The following is a 27,518-nucleotide window of genomic DNA, read 5'->3' as shown; positions in this document are numbered from 1 at the left end:
CCCACGTGTCTCACCACCATGCTACACCGCCTCTGTCTGGACCTGTGGGTTGTGGGCTTGTGTGTGTTTGAGTGTCTGTGTGCATCTTGGTGTGTTCTTTGTTCTTGGTGTCACCAAGTATATGAAGATCAAACATACCAGAGGCTTGCATGAACCTGGGAAGGGACTCTGAGCCTGCAGGTCGGTGGGTGCCCTAGTCCTGAAGGGAGGGCAGGCCCTCTCTGGTGAGGCAGAAGGTCCAGCCTTCAGGCCTTGTTCCCGGTCCTGGAGCGGGGCTCCCTCCCACCTGCCGTGGCCTGGCCCTGGCCCAGCTGCCGACCTCAGGAACTCGAGTTCCCCCGGGGAGGCAGGCAATCAATTAGAACTGGCAGCGTCGGCCTAAGTAAAAGGCCTGCTTTAATGAGGAGGTCAGAAGGGCTGCTTGGAGCAGGAGGCACTGGGTTGGGCCAGGCCTAGCCAGGGCTACAGGGTCCCGTGGCCACCAGTGCCCACTTGCCTGCCAAGTCTGTGAGTCCCTGTGTATGTTCTTATTATGTTTATCATCACCAGGCCGGACCTATTTATAGACCTGAGAGGAGCAGCATCCAACTCATGCAAGCTGCAAACATTTACTGGGTACCGACTGTGTGTTAGGCTCTGTGCTAGGTGCGAGGACCCAGAAGGGGCAAGACACACCTCCTATTGGATCTAGTGGGAGTCACAGACATCACCAGGTAACCCACATAGGGTGGTAAGGGCTGTGATGATGACACACAGGTGGCAGTGGGGACCAAAGGAGGCATCAGGGAGGGCTTCCTGGAGGAGGTGATCCATAAGCTGAGATCTGAAGGATGAATACAAGTAAGTCCCAAAGGAGGGCAGGGAGGAGGAATATCGTGGCATGGTTAGGAATGATTCCACATGTTCTGGGTGTCTAAAGCTGTATAACCAACTGTGGTAGGCAAAATAATGCTCCCCAAAGTTGTACCCGTCTAAATCCCTAGAATCTGTGAATATTTAACTTGACAGGGCAAAGAGGAATTAAGGTTGCAGATGGAATTAAGGTTGCTAATCAGTGGACAGTTGAGTTAAAGAGATTATTTTAGATTATCCGAGTGAGCTCAGTGTAATCACAGGGAACCTTATAAAAGGGAAGCCAAAGAATGAGAGTGATGTAAAGGCAGAAAGACTCCACCAGCCATTGCTGGCTGTGAAGGTGGAGGAAGGGTTCCCCCCCACCCCCGATGCCCCTTTTCCTTGAGTTGAGGAATGTGGGAGGCCTCGAGAAGTTGGAAAAGGCAAGGAAACGATTCTCCCCTGGAGCCTCCAGAAGGATCAGCCCTGCCCACACCAGGATTTTAGCTACAGAACTTTAAAATAATAAATTTGTGTTGTTTCAAGCCAGTAAGTTTGAGGCAACCTTGGTGTTCCTTGACTGGTAGCCGCATCACCCCAATCTCTGCGTCCATCATCACATGGCTGTCTTCCCTGTGTGTCCTAATCAGCCTGTCCTTTCTCATAAACACACTGGTCATTGGATTTAGGGCCCACCCTAAGTCCAGGATGATTTCATCTCGAGATCCTTAATTACATCTGCAAAGACCCCAGTTGCTGGTAAGGTCCCATTCCAAGGTCCCAGGTGGGCATGAATTTGTTTGGGGGCAGCGGGGGTGGGGTGCGGGGGAGTGTTTGACTTTGGTGTGTCTCCTGCTCTTGAAGGTCACCTCTTGGAGGGCAGGAATTCTGTCCATCTTGGACCCCCACAGCATTCCCTATGCCTAGAATACGGCCTGGCACACAGTAGGTGCTCAATAAGTATCTATCCAGCGAATGATTATGAAGCAGCCGCTGTGTACCAGGCCTGCCCTCGAGGACCAGGTTACAGGGCCTTGGCCTCTCCACATGGAGAGGGAGTTTTTCATGCCTTGTCTGGAAAAGAGAGAAAACATTTGATTCTCCATTGTTCCAAGGGCCTGGGGCAAAGTGAGGGATGGGAGAGACCAGGGGACCCGACTGTGGTTCTTCACTGTGTAGCCCTGGGCAGCAGCAGCAGCAACAGTGAGAGGTGTGGGAGCAGCGGGAGGGAAAGTGCTGGTGGAGATGGTGCTTCTGCCGGAGGGAACCCCCCTGGGAATCAAGATGGGGAAGCAGTGAGGGAGGGAAGGGGTTGGTCAGAGAGCTGGTCGGTCCAGCAGGACACTGGACCAGAGGGTAGCGTGCTCACCCACCCCTCTCTGGAGTGAAGGCAGGGCCAAGGCGGGGAGGGGTCTCTGTGTGAACCAGAATGGGGGTGGGTAGAGAGAAGCAGAACCAGGGGGAGGGGTGATGGAGGAGGTGAGGAGAGACAGAGGGAAAGAACATTGAGAGACACACAGATAGTGACAGAGACAGAGAGACAAAGATAGTCAGAGATAAAGGGAGGCACAGAGAGACAGAGAGACTGAGATTGAGCCCCAGAGAGAGAGAGGCGCAGAGAGAGGGACCCAGAGAGAGACTGAGAGAGACAGAGAGGGACAGAGACAGAGACAGAAGGAGACAGAGGGACAGAGAGAAGTGTGTAAGAGGCTCCCAGCCCATCCTCTCACTTGTCCCCTCTGGGCCGAGGGCTCTGGTCCTGCCCTGCTTACCTGCCCCCCATTCCCCTAGCTGCCACTTGAGACCCCTCCTTGAGGGACCGCAGTCCCTAACATCAGGGCTCCCCACTGCAGAGGCCATGGGCTCGGCCGTGAGACCCTCCTGATCAGAATCAGGACCCTGATCCCCACTCAGCCAGAGCTGGGTCCCAGAGACAGGGACACATTTGCTCCTAAAATGGGGGCAGTCTCCACCACCCAGGCCTGAACTGAGCTGGGGAGGCCACACTCACGATGCTCCCCCCGGGTGTGACCCCCTGGGTGTTTTCCTTCCCTTCTCTGGCACACCCCACCCTAAGCCTGCGTGGGAGGGTTTCTCTCCATTTTACAGGAGAGGAAACTCAGGCCTAAAGATAGGGAGGGGTTGTGGAGGGGTACAGGTTCATTCACCTAGAAAATATGTACCAAACACCTACTGTGTGCCAGGCCCCATGCTGGGGGTCCTCGGTTCACTGTGGTGGCCAAGACTGATTGGGGCCCTGTCTTCATGGGGCTTACAGTCCCATTGGAGTGACAGACTCGAAACCAAGCAATTACAACTTAGGGTGGTGAGGGTCCTGATGCGGGACATCCAGACATTTGGGGGGGGTGCAGATGAGGCACCTGGCACAGTCTGGGGATCAGGGAAGGCTTCTTAGAGCAGGGGCTATTGAAGTTGAGACATGAAGGCTGAGTAAGAGTGGGAAGAAGAGAGAACATGGTCTAGGCAGGGGGTATAGCATGTGCAAAGGGCCTGGGGTCAGAACCAGAGAAAGGATTCTTTTTAAGAACTGATGAAGTGGGGGCTTCCCTGGTGGTGCAGTGGTTAAGAATCCGCCTGCCAATGCAGGGGACACGGGTTCAAGCCCTGGTCCGGGAAGATCCCACATGCCACGGAACAACTAAGCCCGTGCGCCACAACTACTGAGCCTGCGCTCCAGAGCCCGCGAGCCACAACTACTTTAGCCTGCAGGCCTAGAGACCGTGCTCTGCAACAAGAGAAGCCACCGCAATGAGAAGCCTGCGCACCGCAACAAAGAGTAGCCCGGCTTGCCGCAACTAGAGAAAGCCCGCGCACAGCAACGAAGATCCAATGCAGCCAAAAATTAATTAATTAATTAATTAAAAAAAAAAAAAAAAGAACTGATGAAGGGAATATGATGTTAGTAAGGGCCCACCCATGCAGAGGTGGAACTGGTTTATTATTCTGAGGGCTCTTTTGTGTGTGGGGGGGGGGTTTCATATTTTCCTGGTAAGTCTTTTTCTATTCTTTGACATTTAAGCTTATCTGCATCATCCTTTTTTCTTTCTTTTAACACTATATTATGAGACATTTCAAACATGTATAAAAGTGGAGAGAATAATACAATGAAACCCCATGTACCCATCATCAATGTCAAAAAGTTATCAATTAATTATTGATCTTGTTTCATCTCTCTTGGTATTATTTTGAAGAAAATTCCAGAATCATATAATGTATACAGACATAGATCAGTTTGTGTCTCTAAAAGATAAGGACTCAGGGCTTCCCTGGTGGCGCAGTGGTTGAGAATCTGCCTGCCAAGGCAGGGGACACGGGTTCGAGCCCTGGTCTGGGAAGATCCCACATGCCGCGGAGCAACTAGGCCCATGAGCCACAATTGCTGAGCCTGCGCGTCTGGAGCCTGTGCTCCGCAACAAGAGAGGCTGCGATAGTGAGAGGCCCGCGCACCGCGATGAAGAGTGGCCCCCACTTGCCGCAACTGGAGAAAGCCCTCGCACAGAAATGAAGACCCAACACAGCCATAAATAAATAAATAAATAAAATTAAAAACAAAACAAAAATAAATAAATAAAAGATAAGGACTCATTATCTTAATTAAAGATAATTGAATTATCTTAGTTAAAAAATTAATACTTCCATAATATCATCAAATATTCCACTGGTCTTTAAATTTCCAATTATATAAAAAGTGTCATAATTCTTTCCCTACAGTTTGAAGCAGGATCCAAATAAGGTCTACACACATAATTGGTTGATTTCTCTTTACGTCTTTTTCTTTTTTCCTTGCAATTTATTTGTCGATGATACAGCATTCTGTTTTAGGTGTGTCCTCCAAAGAATATAGAGATGGATTTTGTTTCTTTGTTTCTGTTTGTATGCATCTAACTTGAGAGTCTATGTCTTTCAAGTAGTGGGTTTAATCCATTTATATTTATTGCATTTACAGACGTATTTGGATATATTCCCATCACCTTCTTTTATTGTGTTTTCTGTTCAACATGATTTTTTTCTGTTGCTTCCTTTTTACCTTCTCTTCAACCTTCTGCTGAATTTGTGGATTTCCTTTATTTCCTTTTTTATTCCCTCTAGTGATTTGGAAATTATTCATTCTATTTTTATCCTCTCAGTAGTCATTCTTATAACACTTTTTTAAAAAAACATGCATACTTAGCTTATCATAGCAGAAAGTTAATCTGTGTCTCTTTGCCTCTCTCAACAAGACAAATCTTAGGGTTCATGCACACCACAGCCTTCCCCACCCTCTCCCCGACACACACACACACACACAGCATGTCACTCTTGCTGGTATTTGAGTCCTGCCTTGGCACACCCAAGGAAGGAAGTGAGGGGGGTTTGCCCATGTGGGTCATCAATGCTTGCAGGAATGGCCAAAGAGGTGGATATGGATTCCAGAGGCCCTAACTCTCTGTGTCACAGGTCCTGCTTTGGGCCTCAGTTTCCCCATCTGTAGGAAAGTGTTGAGTCCCTCCTGTGTTAACACCTGAGGATTCTGAGCCCCACCCCCCATCTTTGTTCCCACCATTCAGGCAAAAGACCGTGCCGGGAACTAGAATGCAGGACTGAAGTGGGGCAGTGGGGGCTCCAGGAGTTCACAGGAGACGCTAATGTCATTATTTACTTCACTGAGCTAAATAATCTTGGGAATTGCTCATCAGGGCCTGATAATTCGATTGGATTTCACGCACAATTAGGCTTTCAGAGCTGAGGAATTCCGTCGTTGAGTTCAGGGAAGAAGCTAGGCTCCCTGCCAGAAAGGCTCAAGGTGAGGGGGCAGCAATGTGGGTGCCCAGCCCCAGGAAAGGGCCAAATGTGCAGGTCAGAGGGAGGCCTGGATGTCCCAGTCAGTGGGTCTAGTTGGGGCTGGAGTTGAAGACCACCAATCAAATTCATCTTATCATTGTTCATTTATTAGTTGATTTATATTTGGAGACTTTTTTTCTCTTTTTAAACATAAAGTCCAGAGAATACCATCACATAAGAACCAACCTCAGTTAATGAACACAGTTAATGTTTTGTCACTTTGGCCTGAGATTTTTGTTTTTCTTCTGTGAAAGAATTCAGAATGATCGATTTAAAATCTGAGTCAGATCCATCCTACTTCTACCCACAGCCCTCCAGAGCTCCCACCTCCTTTGAGGTAAAAAGCCCAAGTCTTCCCTGTGGCCCACAGGGTCCTGCATGACCTGCCCTGTCCCCTCCCTGCCCTCCCCTCCTCCCTCTCTCCCCCTTGCTCACTCTGCTCCAGACACAGGCCTCCTCACTGTTCCTCCAACACACCAGGCAGGGTCCTGCCTCAGGGCCTTTGCACATGCTGTTCTGCCAGAAATACCTTTCCCCAAAGTATTTTCTTCTTAGTGATTGGTCACCTATTCACCCTTTAATGCCCCTGCTCCAAGCCCCTTTCAGTGCAGCCTTAATTCTCCCACCCAAACCAGAGCCTCCTATCCCTGTTCCCCTCTGGCCAACACCCACCCCCAGCTCCAGCTCCCCTCCACCCAAGCCTGACCGTGAGGCCTGGGGGTTGGTCTGTGGGAGACCACCTGGGCTCCAGTACCTGTGCAGGTACCCAAAGATAGCTGCTAAAAAAGACAAAACAGCTGTTGAAGCATTTATGATCTGAATATCCCTCTGAGTCTGAGGCTGGCCAGGTCTCTCTCCCTGATCTCTCTCCATCTCTCCTTATCCGTGTCTATCTCTGATCCCTAGTGTTTCTCTGTGTGTCTGTGTCTCTCTCCCTCTATCTGTCTGGGTCTCCTTTTGTCTCTGTCTGTCCCATGAGGCACCTGCTGCATTCACTGCCTCTCTCCCTCCCTCCCACAACTTCCCTCCTTCTCAGCCCCCTCCCTGCCCTCTCACTCCCTCCTTCATCCCCTACTCTTGTCCGCCTTTCCAGTTTCCCTCCCCACTGCACCTCCTTCACTCTCCTCTTCTCTGTTCTCCCCTCCCCACGCCACTGGGGACCCACACCCCTCTGTCACTGGTCACAGGTGGGGAGATGGTCTGGTCTCCCCCATCTCTTTGCCTCTCCTCTGACTTTTTTTTAAAGAAATTATTAACTTTTTTAAACTATTTATTTATTTTTGGCGGTGTTGGGTCTTCGTTGCTGCACGCGGGCTCTCTCTAGTTGCGGTGAGCAGGGACTACTCTCTGTTGCGCTGCGTGCGCTTCTCATCGCGGTGGCTTCTCTTGTTGCTGAGCACAGGATCCAGGTGCGTGGGCTTTGGTAGTTGCAGCATGCAGGCTCACTAGTTGTGGCTCACGGGCTCTAGAACACAGGCTCAGTAGTTGTGGCGCACGGGCTTAGTTGCTCCGTGGCATGTGGGATCTTCCCGGACCAGGGCGCGAACCCATGTCCTTTGCATTGGCAGGTGGATTCTTAACCGCTGCGCCACGAGGGAAGTCCCTCCTCTGACATTCTATTTCAGTTTTTGTTAGCAGGGATCTCAGATGTGCTGGGCACCCTCCCCCAGTGCTGCGTGTCTCTGAGCTCCACATTCCCCTTCTCTACCAGTCTGGGCCCCCTCCTCTATTTCTGGATCCCTCCATCTGCTCCCCACCTCCCCAGGTACTCAACTGAGAGCTGGGAGGCAAAATTGAAATGTATCCTGTGGCCTCACCTTCTCCCTGCCTGGCTGGGAGTGGGGGTGGGGGGACCAGAGGGGGAAAGGGGCCTCCCCAAGGTCACACAGCGCCTGGCCTGGGACCCCCTGTGGCTTCAGGTGCGAGTCACAGCACTTGCTGTGCCCCCCTTGACAGTTCAGCTTCCTCATCTATATGGGGACCTAGTGGCACCTCGCTGGGTGATAATTAAGCAAACTGGCACAGAGAAAGTGCTTAGAACATGTGAAAGATGGAGTCGGGGGACTGGGGGACCGCTGTGGACTTGGATGATACCAAGAGGTGGAGGGGGATGAGGGAGGGGGCCGGCTTGCTTTGGGACCCTCATCCAGAGGCCAATTTGGTTCAGAAAATGTGGCCGGGGTTTCAGGGGCTGGGTGTGGGGAGGAGGCGGGCTGGTGGGACAAGCTAGTCTACTCTACCCCAAGAAATGAGTGTGGATTGGGGGGCTGGAGGAGAGAGTGAAGAGCATTGCGTTGCCTAGCAATAAAGATGAAGCTGAGGGGGACTTCCCTGGTTGTCCAGTGGGTAAGACTCTGTGCTCCCAATGCAGGGGGCCCAGGTTCGATCCCGGATCAGGGAACTAGATCCTGCATGCATGCCACAACTGAATCCGCATGCCGCAACTAAGGAGTCTGCATGCCGCAACTAAAGAGCCCGTGTGCCACAACTAAGACCCGGAGCAGCCAAAATAAATAAATAAACTAAATATTAAAAAAAAAAAAAAAGATGAAGCTGAGAGACAGGGTCAAGACCACTGATGTCCCAGGGTCTGGGGCGGGGGATGGGGGTGGCATTTAAGAAAACAGAGTTGATATTTAGGAGTTTCAGCGGGGTGCTGACATTAATCAAAGAATCTGTGGGGAGGGGGCACAAATTCGTTTGTTCAGTCTGTCTTTATTGAGCACCTACTGTGTGCCAGGTGATGGGAACACAGCAATGAAAAAACCAGACAGAGGTCCATGCCTTTGTGGAACTGATATTCCAGTGGGAAATGGAGGACTAACAAGATATATATACAAGGTCCAGTGGTGAGCTGCGCTATGGATGGAACAAAGTAGGGTTGAGGGGGTCAGGGAGGGGAACGGGGCTATTTTAGACAGAGGGTGGCCAGGGAGGGCCTCTCTCAGGAGGTGACTTTGTTTATTTATTTACTTATTTATTTATTTGCTTATTTATTTTTGGCTGTGTTGGGTCTTTGTTGGCGCGTGGGCTTTCTCTAGTTGTGGCGAGTGGGGGCTACTCTTCGTTGCAGTGCACGAACTTCTCATTGCAGTGGCTTCTCTTGTTGCAGAGCACGGGCTCTAGAAGCACAAGCTTCAGTAGTTGTGGCACGTGGGCTCAGTAGTTGTGGCGCATGAGCTTAGTTGCTCCACGGCATGTGGGATCTTCCTGGACCAGGGCTCGAACCTATGTCCTCTGCATTAGCAGGTGGATTCTTAACCACTGCGCCACAAGGGAAGTCCCTCAGGAGGTGATTTTGAACACAGACCTGAAGGAGATGAGGGAAGAAGCTACGTAGAAATATGAAGGAAGAGCATTACAGGAAGAGGGCACAGCACATGCAAAGGCCCTGAGGGAGGACCACTACTAGATTATGAGGGATGTTTATATATATATGTATATTATATATATATAATATATATTTTTTCAACATATATATAGACATTTTTCAACAGTAACAGGATAATAGTCTAAATTAAAACTCCAGGGCTTCCCTGGTGGTGCAGTGGTTGAGAATCTGCCTGCCAATGCAGGGGACACGGGTTCGAGCCCTGGTCTGGGAAGATCCCACATGCCACAGAGCAGCTGGGCCCGTGAGCCACAATTGCTGAGCCTGCGCGTCTGGAGCCTGTGCTCCGCAACAAGAGAGGCCGCGATAGTGAGAGGCCCGCGCACCGCGATGAAGAGTGGCCCCCACTTGCCGTAACCAGAGAAAGCCCTCGCACAGAAATGAAGACCCAACACAGCCATAAATAAATAAATAAATAAATAAAATAAAAATAAAAAAAAAAACACACAAAAAAACTCCATAACACTTTTTTTTTTTTTAATTTTATTTATTTATTTATTTTTGGCTGTGTTGGGTCTTCGTTGCTGCGCGCGGGCTTTCTCTAGTTGCGGTGAGCCGGGGCTACTCTTCGTTGCGGTGCATGGGCTTCTCATTGCGGTGGCTTCTCTTCTTGTGGAGCACGGGCTCCAGGCGCCTGGGCTTCAGTAGTTGTAGCTCATGGGCTCTAGAGCGCAGGCTCAGCAGTTGTGGCGCACAGGCTTAGTTGCTCTGCGGCATGTGGGATCTTCCCTGACCAGGGCTCGAACCCGTATCTCCTGCATTGGCAGGCGGATTCTTAACCACTGCGCCACCAGGGAAGCCCCATAACACTTTTAACAGCTGTGTAGTATTCCACAGTGTGAGCCTAGGGTGATATCCTTAATGAAGCCCCAGCTCTAGGATGGCCCTCCAAGGATCCCCACCTCCTGCTCTATCACACCTGTGTAATCCCCTCCAACTGGGTGTGATGGGGCCTCTGACTCACTTCTAAACAATAGAATATAGCAAAAGTGATGGGATGTTACTTCTGAGGTTAGTTAATTTACATGAGATTGTAAATTCCTTTTTGCTGTTCCTCTCTCTCTCTCTCTCTCTCTCTCCACAAGCTCACCCTGATGGAGAAGGCCACCTGGCAAGAAACTGAACACCACCAACAGCACCTGACCAGACTGGACAGCCCAGCCTGCCCTAGTTGCACCTGCAGATGAGACCGCAACCCCAGATGTCTCCCTGAACGTGGTCTCGTGAGATTCCGAAGCAAGGCACCCAGCGAAGCAGCGCTGGGTTCCTGACCCACGGGATCTATGGGTAGTGACGCGTGCTGCTGGCAGTTTGTACGTTTGGGGTCATTCCTTGTGCCGCCAGACATGACTAAGCCAGCACACGTGACTTCTTCAGGCTGGAGGGCAGTTTTTCTGGGCGGGAGCCCAGTGTGGGGCGGGGAGAGAGGAGTTTGCGTTTCGCTGACAGGGCGGTGGGGAACCATGGGCGTTTGGGGGCAGCGTGGGATGGGATGAATCTGGGTTTTAGCTTGGTCGTTCTGGTTATGGCTGTGCGGGGACAGCGCTGTCAGGGGGCAGGACTGGAGGAGGTGGGGGGCCCGGGATGGGACCCCAGAAGTCTCCTATCACAGCAGCTCAGGCTCTGTATCTGCCCTGGGAGTTTTACATCTTCCTCACCCTCCAAATCCCACCTCTCCATCTCTCCCTGCCCCACTCCCTCTGCCGCTGCCCGTGATGAAAAATGGAATTATATTTTTATAACTTCTTGTTTTTCCCGAACTGAGCTCCATGTGCACTGGGCTAAATTTAAAATCAGATGGATGTAGGGTGATCGTGTTCACTCTCTCTCCCCTTGGGAAAAAAAAAAAAATGTGTCTATTCAGGTGCTGTTCCTCTCAGGGATGGGGGGAGGGGAGGGGGAGCGGAGGGAGAGGGGCATTTTTGCCGAGGAGTGACAGGGCTGAATTGCCACCTCTGGAGTCCCCCATCACAGTCCTGGTCACCCTGTGCGGCAACCACCTGTTTCTATGTTTGTCACCTCCTCAGGGCCTCCACCCTTGCTGTTCCATCTGCCTGGCACACCTTTCCCACACATCTCTAGGGTCAGCTCACCCTTCAGGTGTCAACTTAAATGTCATCTCCTCCAAGAAGCTCTCCCTGACCAACTGGCTCCAAAAGCTGCTCAATTGCTTCCTGTCCCATCATCTTCTTGCATTTTCTTGACAGCACTTATCATCACCTGGAATTTTCTTAGGCTAATGATGGCAATTCTTTAGGTACAATTAAGGGAACTGGATCTTGGGTGCCCAACTGCTCCCAAGTCCAAATGACAGGCTGGCCAAGGCCTGCCCATCCCCCTCACCTTCTCTATGACTCTCCCCAAATAATTCATTTACTACTCAGCAAACATGTATTAAGTGGCTACTGCACTGGACTGTGTATCTAATGGTTCCTGACACTGTGTGCCTATTTGAATCACCTGGGGAGCTATTAAATCCTGCCACCACCTTCCACCCTGTCCTTGCCTGCCCTGAGATTCTGAGTTAATTGGTCTGAAGTGGGGGCTTGGTACATAATTCAAATGTGCCACCAGGGTGTAGTATGGTCATTCGTTCTAAGTTTCCTCATTTCCCGAAAAGACCAAGCTCACCCATGTTTCCAGGTCTTTGTGAAGCTGGTGCCTCTGCTGGAACGCCCTCCCACTTCCTCTGCACCTATTTAAGTCCTCCACGACTGACTTTCTCTCATCCTTATAATCATTTACTTTTAATTTTGAGAAAAGTGAAGAAGAGAGAGGGCTTCCCTAGTGGCGCGGTGGTTAAGAATCTGCCTGACAGTGCAGGGGACACAGGTTCGAGCCCTGGTCCGGGAAGATCCCACATGCTGCGGAGCAACTAAGCCCGTGCGCCACAACTACTGAGCCTGCGCTTCTAGAGCCCGCGAGCCACAACTACTGAAGCCCTCGTGCCACAACTACTGAAGCCCGTGCGCCTAGAGCCCGTGCTCCGCAACAAGAGAAGCCACCGCAATGAGAAGCCCGCACACCGCAACGAAGAGTAGCCCCCGCTAACCGTAACTAGAGAAAGCCCGCACGCAGCAACGAAGACCCAAAGCAGCCAAAAATAAATAGATAAATAAATTAATTAATTTATTTAAAAAAGTGAAAAAGAGAGAAAAGTGCAAAGACGAATATAGCAAACACCTGTGTATCTTCCACCCAGGGCTGACAATAAATGGTTAACACTTGTCATATTTGCTTCAGGTCTTTTTCATCTTTTTAAGAAACAAACAAAATGTTAGAACGTTTATATATGTACATTCTCGCAAGCACATATATCCATGAACAGTGAATAGGATTATTTTGTGCATTAAAAAAAAAATACAAGGAATTCCCTGGAGGTCCAGTGGTTAGGACTCCGCACTTTCACTACTTTCATGGCCAGGGTTCAATCCCTGGTCGGGTAACTAAGATCAAGTCTCGTGGTGTGGAAAAAAAAAAAAAGACATTAATGTACTCATGGTATATATAATTCTGCAACTTATTTTTTTCACCCAATGTTGTATGTTTAACTGTCTGGGTTCAAATTCAAGCTCTGCCATGTGAAGGCTATGTGACTTTGAGAAAGTCACTTAGCTTCTCTGTGCCTCAGTTTCCTCACTATTTCAGAACAACAAAATACTCTAAAACTTAACAGTTTGAAAAAACAAACACTTATTATCGGGACTTCTCTGGTGGTCCACTGGTTAAGACTCCATGCTCCCAATGCAGGGGGCCGGGATTCGATCCCTGGTCAGGGAACTAGATCCCACATGCCGCAACTAAAGATCCTGCATACTGCAACTAAAAAGATCTCACATGCCATAGGGAAGATCTCGCACGCAGCGACAAAGATCCTGCGTGCCGGAACTAAGACCCAGCACAGCCAAATAAATAAATAAATAAATAAATTCAACAACAGCAACAAAAAGTTATTATCTTATTTCTAAGGGTCAGAAATCTGAGAGTGGTTTAGCCGGATGGTTCTGGCTTGGGGTCTCTCATGAAGTTGCAGTCAAGACATTGGTTGGGGGACTTCCCTTGTGGCGCAGTGGTTAAGAATCTGCCGGCCAATGCAGGGGACACGGTTCGATCCCTGCTCCGGGAAGATCCCACATGCCGCGGAGCAACTAAGCCCGTGCGCCACAACCACTGATCCTGCGCTCTAGAGCCCGTGAGCCACAACTACTGAGCCCGCATGCCACAACTACTGCAGCCCACATGCCTGTGCTCCTTAACAAGAGAAGCCACCGCAATGAGAAAACCGCGCTCCGCAACAAAGAATCGCCCCCGCTCGCCACAACTAGAGAAAGCCCTCACGCAGCGAAGCCGCAACGCAGCCCCAAAAAGTAAATAATTGAAAAAAAAAAAAAAGCCAGTCACTAAGTCCAGCCCACCCTCAAGAAGAGGAGAATTAGTCTCCATCTCCTTGAAGAAATTGTCAAAGAATTCATGGACATATTTTAAAACTCCCACATTTGGAAAATACAGGTACTAATACTCTCTCCTTTTTAGCAGGTACTTTTTTTTTTAAATTTTACTTATTTTTTAAAATTTATTTGTTTTTGGTTGTATTGGGTCTTTTGTTGCTGCGAGCTCTTCGTTGCGGTGTGCTGGCTTCTCATTGCGGTGGCTTCTCTTGTTGCGGAGCACAGGCACGCAGGCTTCAGTAGTTGTGGCTCAAGGGCTCTAGAGCGCAGGCTCAGTAATTATGGCGCACAGGCTTAGTTGCTCCGCTGCATGTGGGATCTTCCCAGACCAAGGCTCAAACCCATGTCCCCAGCATTGGCAGGCAGATTCTTAACCACTGCACCAACAGGGAAGTCCCTAGCAGGTACTTTTTAGTAGTTGTTTTAGGGTCGTTTTCTAAGGGATGCTATTTGTTATCACACACAGAGTGCTTAGCACAGTACCTGGTTCATTGTAGGTGCTCAATAAATGTTAGAAATTATTACTGTATAGATCTAACTACGTCCTTTTTGACTGTTCTACACTATTCCATTGTTTGGATATGCCTTAATTTACTTGCCTGTTCTCTCAATGGATTTTTAGGTCAATTCCTGGTTTTTAATTTTACAAACACTGCTGCTGTGAGCAGTCTTTACATATCTCTTTATGTACTAGGCAAAGTATTTCCCTAAGGACTATGATTAAAAATAGAATCGCTGGGTCACTGGATGGATGCACTCAGTCGCATCAATTCTTCTCCCATCGTATCCCATCTGTCCCCAAAACAACAGCTCACCAGAGTTAATGCCTCAGGGCCTTTGCACATGCTGTTGCCTCTGCCTGTACCACTCTTTCCGCAGGTATCCACACAGCTCCCTCCTCACTTCCTTTAGGTCTCTGCTCAAATGCCACCTCCTCAGAGAATCCTTCCATGAACACCCTGTCCCTCTAGCAACCCGCTTCATGTTTGGTGAGAGAACTTACCACTTGCCATTATATTAGGCATTTTATTGGATTGTTTATTGTACGTCTTCCCCACTGGAATGTCAGCTCCACGAGGGCAGGGATTTATGTGTTTCCTCCACTGCTGCATCCCCAGCATCCAGAACAGTGCCTGGCACACAATAGGCATCCAGTAAATACCAGCTGAGTGCTGATCCGATCTGGGTGGAGCGCTTAGGGGTCCTGACTTAGCCTCTCTCCCCCTTGGGTTCCATCCTGAACGCTCCTGAGCTGAAATTGAGGATTTCACTCCTTCTGGAGGCTCTAGGGAAGAACCCATTTCTTGCCTTTTCCAGCTTCTAGAGGCTGCCTGCATTCCTTGGTCCATGGCCTCTTTCTCCATCTTCAAAGCCAGCCAAGGCTGGTCAAGTCCTTCTCAAACTGTTACTATCTTTCTCACTTTGTCTTTTTGCTTCTGTTGTCACATCTTGTTCTCAGACTCTGGCGTTTCTGCCTCCCTCTTATAATTACCCTTGGGATGACACTGAGCCCACCCGGGTAATCCTGGATCACCTCCCCATCTCAAGATTCTTAACTTAATTGCATCTGCAAAGTCGCTTTTGCCACGTAAGGTGACATACGCAGAGGTTCTGGGGATTAGGACACGGACATCTTTTTTGAGGGGGAATTATAAGTCTGCCAACCACAAAGAGATGCCGACATGGATAAATTCGTTCATTCCACAAACACTTATTGAGTGCCTACTGTATGCCAAGCTGTCCTAGGTGTGGCAGGCAACAAGGCAGACAATCATTCTGGCCTTCATGAAACATAAGTTCTAGTGAGAGAGACAGAGAGGAAACACATTCAATGAAGCAGACAGAATACCTGATGTTGGCTACCGGGGAGGGTCTGCCTGAGGGGGTGACATCTCGACACCTGGCCAGTGTTGCCCAAAGCTGCGTGCCCCTTTTTCACAAATAACATGACTTTGGAGGGTGCTTGGCAGGGTGTGAAATAACCTTGAACTCCCATTGCAAAGACTCTTCTTAAGTGTCATTTCCATCTTCCCCAAGTCTCAGCTGGGTCCTGGGGGAGGGGGTGTCTGTAACGCCTTTTCTACCCACTAATCCCATCACAGGATCAGTGCCTCTGCAGGCGGCAGTAACCAGTGAGATTCAGATCAAATTGTTTTTTCAGTTACCTTCTATCTACGATGAGAAATGCTGATTTTTCTTTCACGTTTGTGATTAAGAGAAAAGGACTTCCCTGGTGGCGCAGTGGTTAAGAATCCGCCTGCCAGTGCAGGGGACACGGGTTCGAGCCCTGGTCCGGGAAGATCCCACATGCTGCGGAGCAACTAAGCCCGTGCACCACAACTACTGAGCCTGCACTCTAGAGCCCGTGAGACACAACTACTGAGCCCGCATGCCTAGAGCCCGTGCTCCACAACAAGAGAAGCCACCGCAATGAGAAGCCTGCGCACCGCAATGAAGAGTAGCCCCCGCTCACCGCAATTAGAGAAAAGCCCATGCACAGCAACAAAGACCCAATGCAGCCAAAAATAAAATAAATAAATTTACTAAAAAAAAAAAAAAAACCCAAGAGAAAAGGACTTTCAAAAACCCCTATGGGTATCGATGTTCCAGATGTGAGCGGGTTTAAAGGAAAATATTAATTACAGGTGTGGGGAAAAGGGAAAATGTAAAAAATCATTGGCACAAGTTTGTGAAATGTCACCTGTCCACTTTACAGACTGAGAAACAGAGGCCCGGGAAAAAGGAAGGACTTCCCATGACCACAACCCACTGGTGGGCTGAAGGTCTTTCCCCAGGAGGGGAGGGGTGAAGGCAGCAGGTGTTTCATCATTTCCATACTTTCACCCATTTGTGAGCAGGAGTCTCCCCAACCCTCCTTGCCCGCAGCTGTTGAGAAAAAGCCCTATGAAGATATTCAGGAAACAGCATCCCAGGCAGAGAGAAAGGCCTGTGCAAAGACCCTGGGGCACAGGACTGTGCCTGGCATGTTGGAGGAACAGCGAGGAGGCCCGTGTGTCTGAAGCAGAGTGATCAAGGGGGAGAGAGGGAGGAGGGGAGGGCAGGGGGAAGACATGGGCTTTTATCCCCAAGGAGGTGGGAACCCTGGAGGGCTGTGGGCAGGGAAGAGGCCAGACTTGACTCAGGTGCTCACTGACGCCCTCTAGCCGCCACAGGGAGAATGCATTGAAGAGGGAGTGCAATGGCCGAAGGGAGACCAGTCCCAGCTCTCTCACTCGCTGTGTGTCCCTAGGCAAGTGAATTCCCTCTCTGAGCTCAGTTTCCTTACCTGCTAAAGATGGACCTTAACAACTCCTTCTTCCTGGGGCTGCAGCAGGGACTCTGCGATAACACGCGGATGGTGCCTGTTGCCCCAGATTCTGGCTGGGTGTGCTGCTACTGAGTTATTATTTTAGAGTGTCAGGGTTCTGCTAACACACTCTCCCCAAGGTGGATGAGGTCAGCAGCACCCCCTGCTCAGGCCCCGATGAAGTCAGCAAGACAGACGGGTGGGTGTGAGGACAGCCGTGGAAATAGATTTCCCACCTGCGCTTTGTGCCTCTGGGAGAGGTGAGGATGAGCAAACCAACGGGAACATCACACTTCACAGGCTGTGAGACGCAACACACCTCGCTGCCTGGGAGCTCCCTCCTGCAGGAAGCCCTCCCAGATTGCCTTGACTCTCTGGGGTCCTGCAGGAAGCTGTTGCGGGGAGGGGGAAGATCTCAGGGAAATAATAGGGACCCCAGAGAGGCTGGTCAGATGGAGGGAAGGATAGTCAGAGAGGACCGCGGAAGTGCCCAAAATGTGTGGGAAAGTGCTGAGCAGGATGGGAAGTCAGGCAGGTGTGGGTTAGAATCCTGGCTCAAACTCACTTGCTCTGTGACTCTCTCTAGATGACTCCTTTCTGCTTTCTCAGCCACCAAGTGGAGAGAAAAGTCTACTTTTTTTTTTTTTTTACAAGGGATCCAAGCCGTGCCCCCTGCAGTGGAAGTGTGGAGTCCTAACCACTGAACCGCCAGGGAAGTCCCAAGAAAGGTCTCCTTAAGTTGCTTAGCAAATATTTAGTAAGCACCTACTGTGTGCCAAGCCCTGTTTGGGGCACCAGGGACACAGCAGTGAACAAGGAAGACCCAGCTCTGCCCTCCCAGGGCTCTCAGGCCTGTGGGGAAGGCATACGTTTAGGTGGGTTGCTAAAATACAGGGGGACCATAGGTGTGGTGGGGGGCACCTAGGGCTTTGTGAACCCCAGAGGAGGACCAGATTCAGCCTGGGGAGGGGGGTCAGGGAAAAGCTCCTTCTGAGATGACCCCTGGGGAGTGAATAGTTCTCCAGGCAAAGGGGTGAGGAAGAACGGTGCCTGGCAGCAGGCTCAGTATGGGCAAAAGTCTGGAGATGAGAGAAATTCTGGGTGATGTGGTGATGTGAATGCAGGCCCTGCCTGGAGGAGAACGTTGGATGTGATTGTGCCTGGTCATGGGGCAGATTAAACAAGAAAATCATCATAAAGTGCCCGGCTCACAGCTGGGTCCACAGGTTTTAGAAGCTAGAAAGTCCAGGGGCTTCAGGCACAGTTTGATCAAGGGCCTCAGAACTCAGCCTCCTTCTCTGACTTGGCTCTACTGTCCTCCATTGACTTCTGTGTCAAGCAGACAGACCTCGCAGACTGACCCTTGGCAGATCCCAGCTGATGTCTCCCCAGTTTAGAGATGTCTTTCCTATAATTATCAATCATTTCCCAGGGCTGGTTCCCCTTGGCTCACACTGAGTTGTGTGCTGTAGCAGATGCTCTCAGAGCCCTGTATCTCTGCAGCACTCACAAACACTTAAAACACTCTGCTGTGGGGCTTTCTCTCTGCCCAGAGCCAATATTCCTGGGAGCAGCCCTCAGGCAATGCTGGTTGAAAGTTGGAGGATGGATACCCCAGCTCCCTCCCTCTTGGGGAGGAACAACTGTGTGGTATAGTGTACACTGTTGTCTCCCAGAAGTCCTCAGCATGACTGAAACTCAACTGGCTCGTGACACACCCTATATCGGCTGCCTTCCCTTACTTATCTAATTTTCTGCTCTCTTACTGGTGCTAAGCAGACCCCAAGACAAGATTCTGGCTGCAGATAGTTTATCTGGGAGGTTGTGGTGATTTAAAAATATGCCCACAAATTCTTTGACATGCTTACCTTCAAAAATTGAAGCCTAATTCCCCTCCTCTTGAGTGTAGGCTGTACTGAGTGACTCACTTCTAAAAAATAGAATACGGCAGAAGTGACAGTGTGACTTCTGAAATGAGGTCATACATACGAGGCACGTGGCTTTCTCTTTGCTCATTCTCTCTCTCTCTCTGATCATCCATTCTGGGGAAAGCCAGCTGCCATGTTGAGAGGACACTCAAGCAGCCCCTGGTGATGCCGAAGTGGTAAAGAACTGAGGCCTCCCACCAACAGCCATGTGCTGGAGCCAGCTTGGAAGCACAGTACAGACATGGGTACATACACACCAGCCATGTGGCATGCCCTCGTGTGTGCACATAGGCCACTTGCCGCCTCACATACACCCCACACCAGAGATGTGTCAGATACTTAACAACCAAAGTGGCCCCGGCATTGACTACCCAGATCAGAGGGTATGGGAAGGTCTGGAGGTCCCAGGGGAGCAGCTGGCATTGAAACTGAGGGTGTGCCAGGGACAGGAGTGGGGACAGAATAGTATCCTCTCCCTGAGCTTCAAGAGAGAGTTTTCTCTCCCACTCTGGTGCCACTTCTCTGGCCTTCCTCACACAGGCCACTGTCCCTCTGCAGGCCCCCACCCGCCGTGCCACGGGCTCCTGCCACTTCCTCCTTCCTTCCACTGGACCTTGGCACATGCCGTGGTTCTTTCTGCTTCCCCTCACCTCACCCTAGCCCGCACATTTGATGAATCTCAGGGTCACACCTACCTCCCCACCCCAGCTGTACCAGTGCTCCCTGCTAAAAGCACTCACAATCCCCTGCTTTTTGCCTTTCTTTTTCTCTTTTGGCGGTATTTTATTTTATTTATTTATTTTAAAAAATTTATTATTTATGTATTTATTGTGGCTACTCTGGGTCTTCGTTGGGGCATGCGGGCTCAGTAGTTGCGGTATGTGGGATCTTAGTTCCCTGACCAGGGATCGAACCCAGGCCCCCTGCACTGGGAGCTCGGAATCTTAACCGCTGGACCACCAGGGAAGTCCCCATAAGTTTAGATTTACTGAAAAGTTGCAAAGAGAGTACAGAGAGTTTCTACTCTTCACCCAGCTTCCCTTAATGTTAAAAAATAGAACTACCATATGACCCAGCAATCCCACTACTGGGCGTATATCCTGAGAAAACCATAATACAAAAAGAGACATGTACCACAATGTTCATTGTAGCACTATTTACAATAGCCAGGACATGGAAGCAACCTAAAGGTCAATCGACAGATGAATGGATAAAGAAGATGTGGCACATATATACAGTGGACTATTACTCAGCCATAAAAAGAAACGAAATTGAGTTATTTGTAGTGAGGTGGATGGACCTAGAGTCTGTCATACAGAGTGAAGTAAGTCAGAAAGAGAAAAACAAATACCGTATGCTAACGCATATATATGGAATCAAAAAAAAAAAAAAAAAAAAAAAGGTACTGGGCTTCCCTGGTGGCGCAGTGGTTGAGAATCTGCCTGCCAATTCAGGGAACATGGGTTTGAGCCCTGGTCTGGGAAGATCCCACATGCCGCGGAGCAACTAGGCCCGTGAGCCACAATTACTGAGCCTGCGCGTCTGGAGCCTGTGCTCTGCAACAAGAGAGGCCGCGATAGTGAGAGGCCCGCGCACTGTGATGAAGAGCGGCCCCCGCTTGCCGCAACTAGAGAAAGCCCTCACATAGAAACGAAGACCCAACACAGCCATAAATAAATAAATAAATAAATAAATAAATAAACCCAAAGTTTAAAAAAAAAAAAATGGTACTGATGAACCTAGTTGCAGGGCAGGAATAAAGGCATAGACATAGAGAGTGGACTCGAGGACACAGGGTGGGAGGGGGAAGCTGGGGCGAAGTGAGAGTAGCATCGACATATATACACTACTGAATGTAAATAGGTAGCTAGTGGGAAGCAGCTGCATAGCACAGGGAGATCAGCTCTGTGCTTTGTGACCACCTAGAGGGTGGGAGGGAGGGAGACGCAAGAGGGAAGAGATATGGGGATATATGTATATGTATAGCTGATTCACTTTGTTGTACAACAGAAACTAGCACAGCACTGTGAAGCAATTATACTCCAATAAAGATCTATTAAAAAAAAAAAACCTTACATAACCTCAGCACATCTGTCCAAATGAACAAACCAGCGTGGGCACGTTAAGATGATCAGACGCAAGACTTCCCTGGTGGTGCAGTGGTTAAGAATCTGCCTGCCAATGCAGGGAACATGGGTTCGAGCCCTGGTCCCAGAAGATCCCATAACTAGTGAGCCCGAATGCCACAACTACTGAAGCCCCTGCGCCTAGAGCTCGGGCTCTGCAACAAGAGAAGTCACCGCAATGAGAAACCTGTGCACCGCAAGGAAGAGTAGCCCTCGCTGGCCGCCAAGTGGACCCAACGCAGCTAAAAATAAATAAATAAAATAAATTTATTAAAAAAAAAAAGATGATGGGACACTCCAGACTTCCTTTGGATGTCTCCCGTTTTTCCACGAATGTGCCTTTTCTCTGTTCCACGGTCCAATCCAGGATCCCACATTGCACTGAGTGTCCGCTGCCTTTTAGAACTGCATGATTGCAATTTTAAAATTATTTGCATCATTCCTGTTTCACGCCTCTCTGGAAGTTAGCTCCGTGAAGGCGGCAGATAAAAGACTCTGAGGCTGGGGACTTCCCTGGTGGTCCAGTGGTTAGCGCTCCGCACTTCCACTGCAGGGAGCACGGGTTCGATCCCTGGTGAGGGAACTAAGATCCCACATGCCGCGTGCTGCGGCCAAAAAAAAAAAAAAAGGAAACTGAGGCTGATCCACCGATAGGAAGTTACTTGGTCTGAGCCAGAAACAGCCGGGTCTGTGTGATAAAGGAGCTAGACCTACTCCCTTGTAGAGCTGTCTCACCGACTGAGTAGAGGGGTGCTAGGAGGGTTCTGAGGGTGGAGGGAATGGTATGAGCACTGGTGTGGCAGTGCGTCCTCGAGAAACTAGGTGAACACTGTCAGGAGGGAGGGTGATGGGGGTGGCAGGTGGGGGGAGGGGGAGGTGATGCGCGGGGAGCTCCAGGATAAGGCCTGGCAGAGCCTGTTAGAGCCGCTGCAGGTTTTGGAGCAGGTGATGATCTGAGCAAGCGCAGGGGACCTTGGGAGTTTCTTAGCCTCTCACTGAGCAGGGCCAGTCTCTCTGGGCCTTGGGGAAGGAAGGCAGCTTCTTCTTTTTTTTTTTTTTTTGGCCGCGCCGCAGGCATGCAGGATCTTAGTTCCCCGACCAGGGATGGAACCTGCGTCCATTGCATCCCTGCACTGGAAGCACAGAGTCCCAACCAGGGAAGTCCCAGAAGGCAGCTTGTTTGGATGTGGGGTTGACACAGCCTCAGAGGGAAGCAGGTGGCCCGCGGGGATCCAGAAGAGATGCATCCCCCAGGAGAGACCGGAGGCTGTGGGGGCTGGGATCCACGGAGCCTGGGGCCAGGAGGGGGTGGGGATGTCATAGAGGAAACAGGCTCAGCACGAATCTCTGCCCTTGACTCTCCCTTTGCCTTTACCTTGTCCTCAACTCCAGCCACGTCCCCAAGCATCTGGATTCTGAATCTTGCCAGTGACCCCCCCCAACTGCCCTCACCCCCACTATCTCCCCCAGGAAAGACAGTTCAGCCAGGTCCTCTGCACTCTGGCTCTGCCTGACCGTCTACCCTCCTCAAGATCTCCAACAGCTTCTCCTCTGCCCCTTGGGGGTGCAACTGGGGCAGGGCATGGCAGGGCACCTCCTCTCCTTCCCCACAGCCTCCTCCTCCCTGGCCTCCCAACTCCAGCCTTGCCCACTGCTGTCCACCCCACACTGGCCACTAGAGAGATATTCCAGTACATACTCTAATCTCGTCCAGGCTCTAACACCCTCTGACGCTCCCCATTGCCCTCAGGATAAATTCTGGATTTTTATATACAACGTTTGATGTCCTGAGGGTCCCTGTGGTCTGATCGGAGCACACACCGTCCCCTGTCGGCCCACAGAACTTCCCAACCTCTGCACCCTTGCTCACACCTGGGGTGCCTTTCCTTCATCAGCACTTCAACCCTTTCTAATGTCCTATTCCTCCATAGCCTGGGAGCTCCTGGGGGCAGGGAACACAACCCCACAAAAAATAATAATGCATCCTCGTACTGGGTTAAGCACTTCCTGTATCCTCTCAGTCAGTCTTTGCAACTGCCCTGCAAGGCGGGTGTCATGAGTCTGATTAACAGATGAGGAAACAGAGGCTCAGAGTGGACCTATGATTTGCCCAAGGTCAGTGAGTAAGCCAAGAATAAAAGGGACCCTCCTTCCTGCTTCTTCCCATGGCCGACTCCTGCTCTTTCTTTAAGTCTCAGCTCAGCTGTCATCTCACCCTGGGCTCCCAGGTGGGGTCAGGTGCCTAGTCTGGGCTCCCACAGCTGGAGATGATTACTGCATGACTTATGTGCCAGGCCTCCGCTGAGCATCAGCACTGTGCCCCTGAAGTCTTAACAAATCTCTGAATCTGGTGCTGTGACTGCCTGCACCCATCTTCCAGATGAAGCAACTGAGACTCCAAGAAGTGAAGTTTCCTCCTGCTGGGAATGCGTGTGTGTGTGTGTGTGTGTGTGTGTGTGTGTGTGTGTGTGCTCACTACCCTCGGAAGCAGCAGCAGATCCAGCCATCCCCTCCCCAGCCACACGCGCCCGCACATACACCCGCGCGCACAAAGGCCCACACCTGGCCGTTTATCCCCTTAGAGTCCCGCCTCCCACACGCGGGCGGCCGGCTGGCGTCTGCGCGGCTGGCGCTTGTAAATACATCCTCCCGCTGGGGCCGACTTGCTCCTCCGCTCCTTCGCTGCCACCGGGAGGGAGATGGGGGGGATGGGGGCGACGGAGGCACAGGACTGAAATTGTTCTTAGGACCTTCCGGCCCCACTTTCCTTCTGCCTCCCTGATGATGGGGGAGAGGGGGGTCGCCCGGGCCCTGGGTCCCCACTCCAGGCTGAGCCCGTGACCCCGGGATGAAGACAGCCCCTCACGCTCAGTGTGCCTTTGGAAAAGTTCCACGGGACCTCGTGGCCTGGCCCGCGGTAGAGGCTCAAGCAAGGTTCGCCCCCTTCTCCCGTCCCCCGTCTGGACCCGAACACCCAATCCCTTTCTTAAGTGGCCTTGGGAAGGGTCTTGCGGGGATAGACAGATGGGCTGGGGACAGACGGATCGCGGCACGTGGGAGTTACGCCTGGGCCTGGGGCGTGGGAGAGTGGTGCTCTGGCCACCGCCACCATCGGTCCCCAAAGAGCTCCGGCTGCGGGGAAGCCGCCAGGCGGGGGAGAAGGGGCTCCCTGAGGTTCCTGGAGAACAGGCTTTCCTACCATCTCCCCCGCCGCCTCCACCACTGTGGTCCCATTGCGCAGGCGCGAGGAAGACGCGCAGAGAAGGGGGTCGCTCGCTCCTAGTCACACAGCCCCGCCGGTGCAAGGTCTGATCTCGGGGTGCAGGTGACGCTGGATGGGTCTAGGGCCTGGGGTGACTTGGACTTGGGGGCCCTGTCCCGCCCTACATCTCCCGCCCACCCGGGCGACCCATTCCCGGGAAAGCTAGGGCGCCGCGGGCCCCGGGTGTGGGCAGAGCACGCCCCCTGCCGGCCACGGCAGGAATCGACGCAGCTACGAAGCCCGGGACCTTGGATGGAGCCCCCCACTCCGAATAGAGCACCCACCCAGCTCCCCGCTCCCCGGCTGAAACTGACCCCTGATAGAGCTCCCGACGCTGCGTTCAGCCCCAGCTCTGAGCTAAGCTCCAGATCCCGAGACCCTGGTCTCAGGCTAAGCACCCAATTCCAAGATGAGCCTCCGACCCTGGATAGAGCCCCTGGTCTGTTTTTCAGACCCCTGCTCGCTAGCTAGACCCCCAAGGATGTCCGACCACCTAGAGGAGCTGTACACATTGCTCCCGACTCACAGTGTTACAGGTTCTAATCCCATCTCTTCCACGACCTGGCTGAGCGGCCTCAGACAGGTCAGTTGCTTCCTCTGAGCCTCACTTCCGTCATCTGTGAAATGGGACGCTTGTACTCCATCGCAGAGTTGCTGTGAGAATTTGGTGAGTTAATGTACGTCAAGTGCTAACAGTCACTGGCACGTAGTAGGCGATCAGTAAATCTTAACTACAGTATTGTTATTATTATTACCAGATGTGCTGCTAGGCACTTTAAAAGAAAAACAGCTTTGGAACTTCCCTGGTGGTCCAGTGGTTAAGAATCCGCCTTCCAATGCAGGGGACTCGGACTTGATCCCTGATCGGGGAACTAAGATCCCACATGCCGCGGGGCAACTAAGCCCACTCGCCACAACTACTGAGCCCGTGCGCTCTAGAGCACACGCGCCACAACTAGAGAGAAGCCCGCAAGCCAGAGCGAAAGATCCTGCATGCCGCAACTAAGACCCGACGCAGCCAAATAAATGAATAAATATTAGTTAAAAAATAAAAGAAGGGCTTCCCTGGTGGCGCAGTGGTTAAGAATCCGCCTGCCAGTGCAGGGGACACGGGTTTAAGCCCTGGTCTGGGAAGATCCCACATGCCGCAGAGCAACTAAGCCCGTGCGCCACAACTACTGAGCCTGCGCTCTAGAGCCCGCAAGCCACAACTACTGAAGCCCGCAGCCTAGAGCCTGTGGAACAAGAGAAGCCACCGCAAGGAGAAGCCCGCGCACAGCAACAAAGAGTAGCTCCCGCTCGCTGCAAGTAGAGAAAGCCCGCGGGCAGCAACAAAGACCCAACGCAGGCAAAAATAAATAAATAAAATAAATTTATAAAAAAAAAGTTCTAAAAAAAAAAAAAAAGTAAAACAGCTTCATCATGACATAATTTATATACCATACAATTCACCCACTTAAAGCATACAATTCAGTGGTTTGGTATGTTACATTATTCATTTTCTAAAATTATGGTAAATATATAATAAAATTTACCATTGTAACCATTTTTAAGTGTACACTTCAGCGGCATTAAGTGCATTGACAATGTTATGCAACCATCACCACCATCTGCCTCCAGAACTTTTCCATCAACCCCAACACAAACTCTGTGCCCATTAAACACTAACTCCCCATTCCTGTCTCCCCCTCCCCCAGCCTCTGGTCACCTCTATTGTACTTTCTGTCTGTGGATTCGCCCATTCGAGGTCCTTCATATAAGTAGATCATACAATATTTATCATCTTATGATTGACATCTTAAACCTATATTTTCAAGGTTCATCCATGTTATAGCATGAATAACTTCCTTCCTTTTTATGGCTGAATTATATTCCACTGTATAGATGGATCACATTTTGTTTACCCATTCCTCTGTTGATGGACATTTGGATTGTTTCCATCTTTTGGCTATTGTGAATCATGCTGCTATCAACATTGTTGTACAAATACCTGTCTGAGTCCCTGCTTTCAACTCTTTTGGGTATACATCTAGGAGTGGAATTGCCGGATCATATGGTAATTCTATGTTTAGTTTTTTTGAGGAACAACCAAGCTATTTTCCACAGAAGCGGCACCATTTTGCATTCCCACCAATAAAGTACAAAGGTTCTAATTTCTTCACATCCTCCTGGACACTTCTTATTCGTTCTTTTATTTTTCTCATTTTTATTTTTAGTTTTTCTGGCTTGTGGGATCTTAGTTCCCCAACCAGGGATTGAACCTGCGCCCTCGGCAGTGAAAGTGTGGAGTTCTAACCACTGGACCACCAGGGAACTCCCCTTATCCATTCTTATTTGTGGCCCTGTAGGTTTTATTATTCCCATGTCACAGTGCATAGGAATTATCGACCCCAAATGCCAATACATAGTGCCCCGGATGAGAAACCCTGAACTCAGGAGAGGGTAGTACCTGGCTGTGGATGGTTGGAGGTGGGACAAACATTCCTGGGTTTGAATCCTGGCCCTGCCACTTGTGCCTGCATGTCCTCAGGCAAGTCACTTCCACTCTCTGGGCCTCAGTATCCTGTCCAAAAAGAAAAAGGGGGGGATGAGATAAAGAGACATTTCATTTATTTTTGCCTCATGAGGTCTGTGCCAGGGTTGTGTATCCCCCACGTGCAGGGCAGGACTCGACATACATTGGTTGTCCGGACTGCTCTGGCCCCCCTGGTCCTATAGCCGCAACTGGGACCCAGGGTTGGGGATGCAGGGAGGAAATGGAGCAGCAGGGGAGCTGAGAGCTGCTACTGGGCCCGGTTCCCAGGACTCACAGCTGCATCCTCCGGGGGCCCCAGCTGTCCCCACTGCCCCACCCGCTGGAGGCCTGGAGGCTCTTGCGTATCTCGCTGGCTTATTCCCACGGACACCGAGGCTGGATCTGGGAAGTCCCCTGGTGGGGTCTCCAGGGTCCGTCCACGTAGCAACTGCCACAAACCTCACCCGCAACCCAGAAAGATTTATCTTCAACCTTGGGTCAGATTCAGCCCGTCTAGGAGGTATAGCAATCTACATGTTTAAGGGGCTCCCACGTCCTTCTGCTGTAAAGTGTTCCCCGGGGCCGTACTTTAAACGGAGTCCCAGTGGTAGAAAGGGGCCTTCCCAGAGCCACGCGGTTGTTCTGTTTTTCTTTTTGGCTCTCTTTCTCTCTCCCCGGCCCCCATCTCTCTCTGTTTTTGACTCTAGGTCTCCTTCCTCTCATTTCTTGGACGGAGCCCGGGGTTGGCCTCTCCCCCTGCATCCGGCCCCTTTCTTGATTCCGGAGGAATTTCCCAGAGCTGCCTGACCCCGCCCCAGGTCCCACCCCTCCCACGCGGCGACCTGCTCCCATTGGACTCTTCGTA

General features: G+C 50.9%; 1 protein-coding gene across 1 annotated transcript in view; it reads right to left on the bottom strand.

Moving 5' to 3' along the window:
• The window catches only part of SEMA6B (semaphorin 6B), a 70,539-nt gene extending 43,131 nt beyond the window's left edge, over nt 1-27,408 (bottom strand). Inside the window, exons 1-2 of the mRNA XM_082379227.1 lie at nt 27,242-27,408; nt 26,588-26,701 (exon numbers count right to left, since the gene is read on the bottom strand). The gene's annotated coding sequence lies outside the window, so the exon portion shown is untranslated. The remainder of the gene's footprint in view (nt 1-26,587; nt 26,702-27,241) is intronic.
• Nucleotides 27,409-27,518: the final 110 nt, after the last annotated feature.

This window comes from Balaenoptera borealis (assembly GCF_965194805.1).
Source record: "Balaenoptera borealis genome assembly, chromosome: 2".
In the NCBI taxonomy this organism is placed as follows: domain Eukaryota; kingdom Metazoa; phylum Chordata; class Mammalia; order Artiodactyla; family Balaenopteridae; genus Balaenoptera; species Balaenoptera borealis.
Note: the sequence above shows the minus strand (reverse complement) of the source record. Positions and strands in the feature narration are given on the sequence as shown.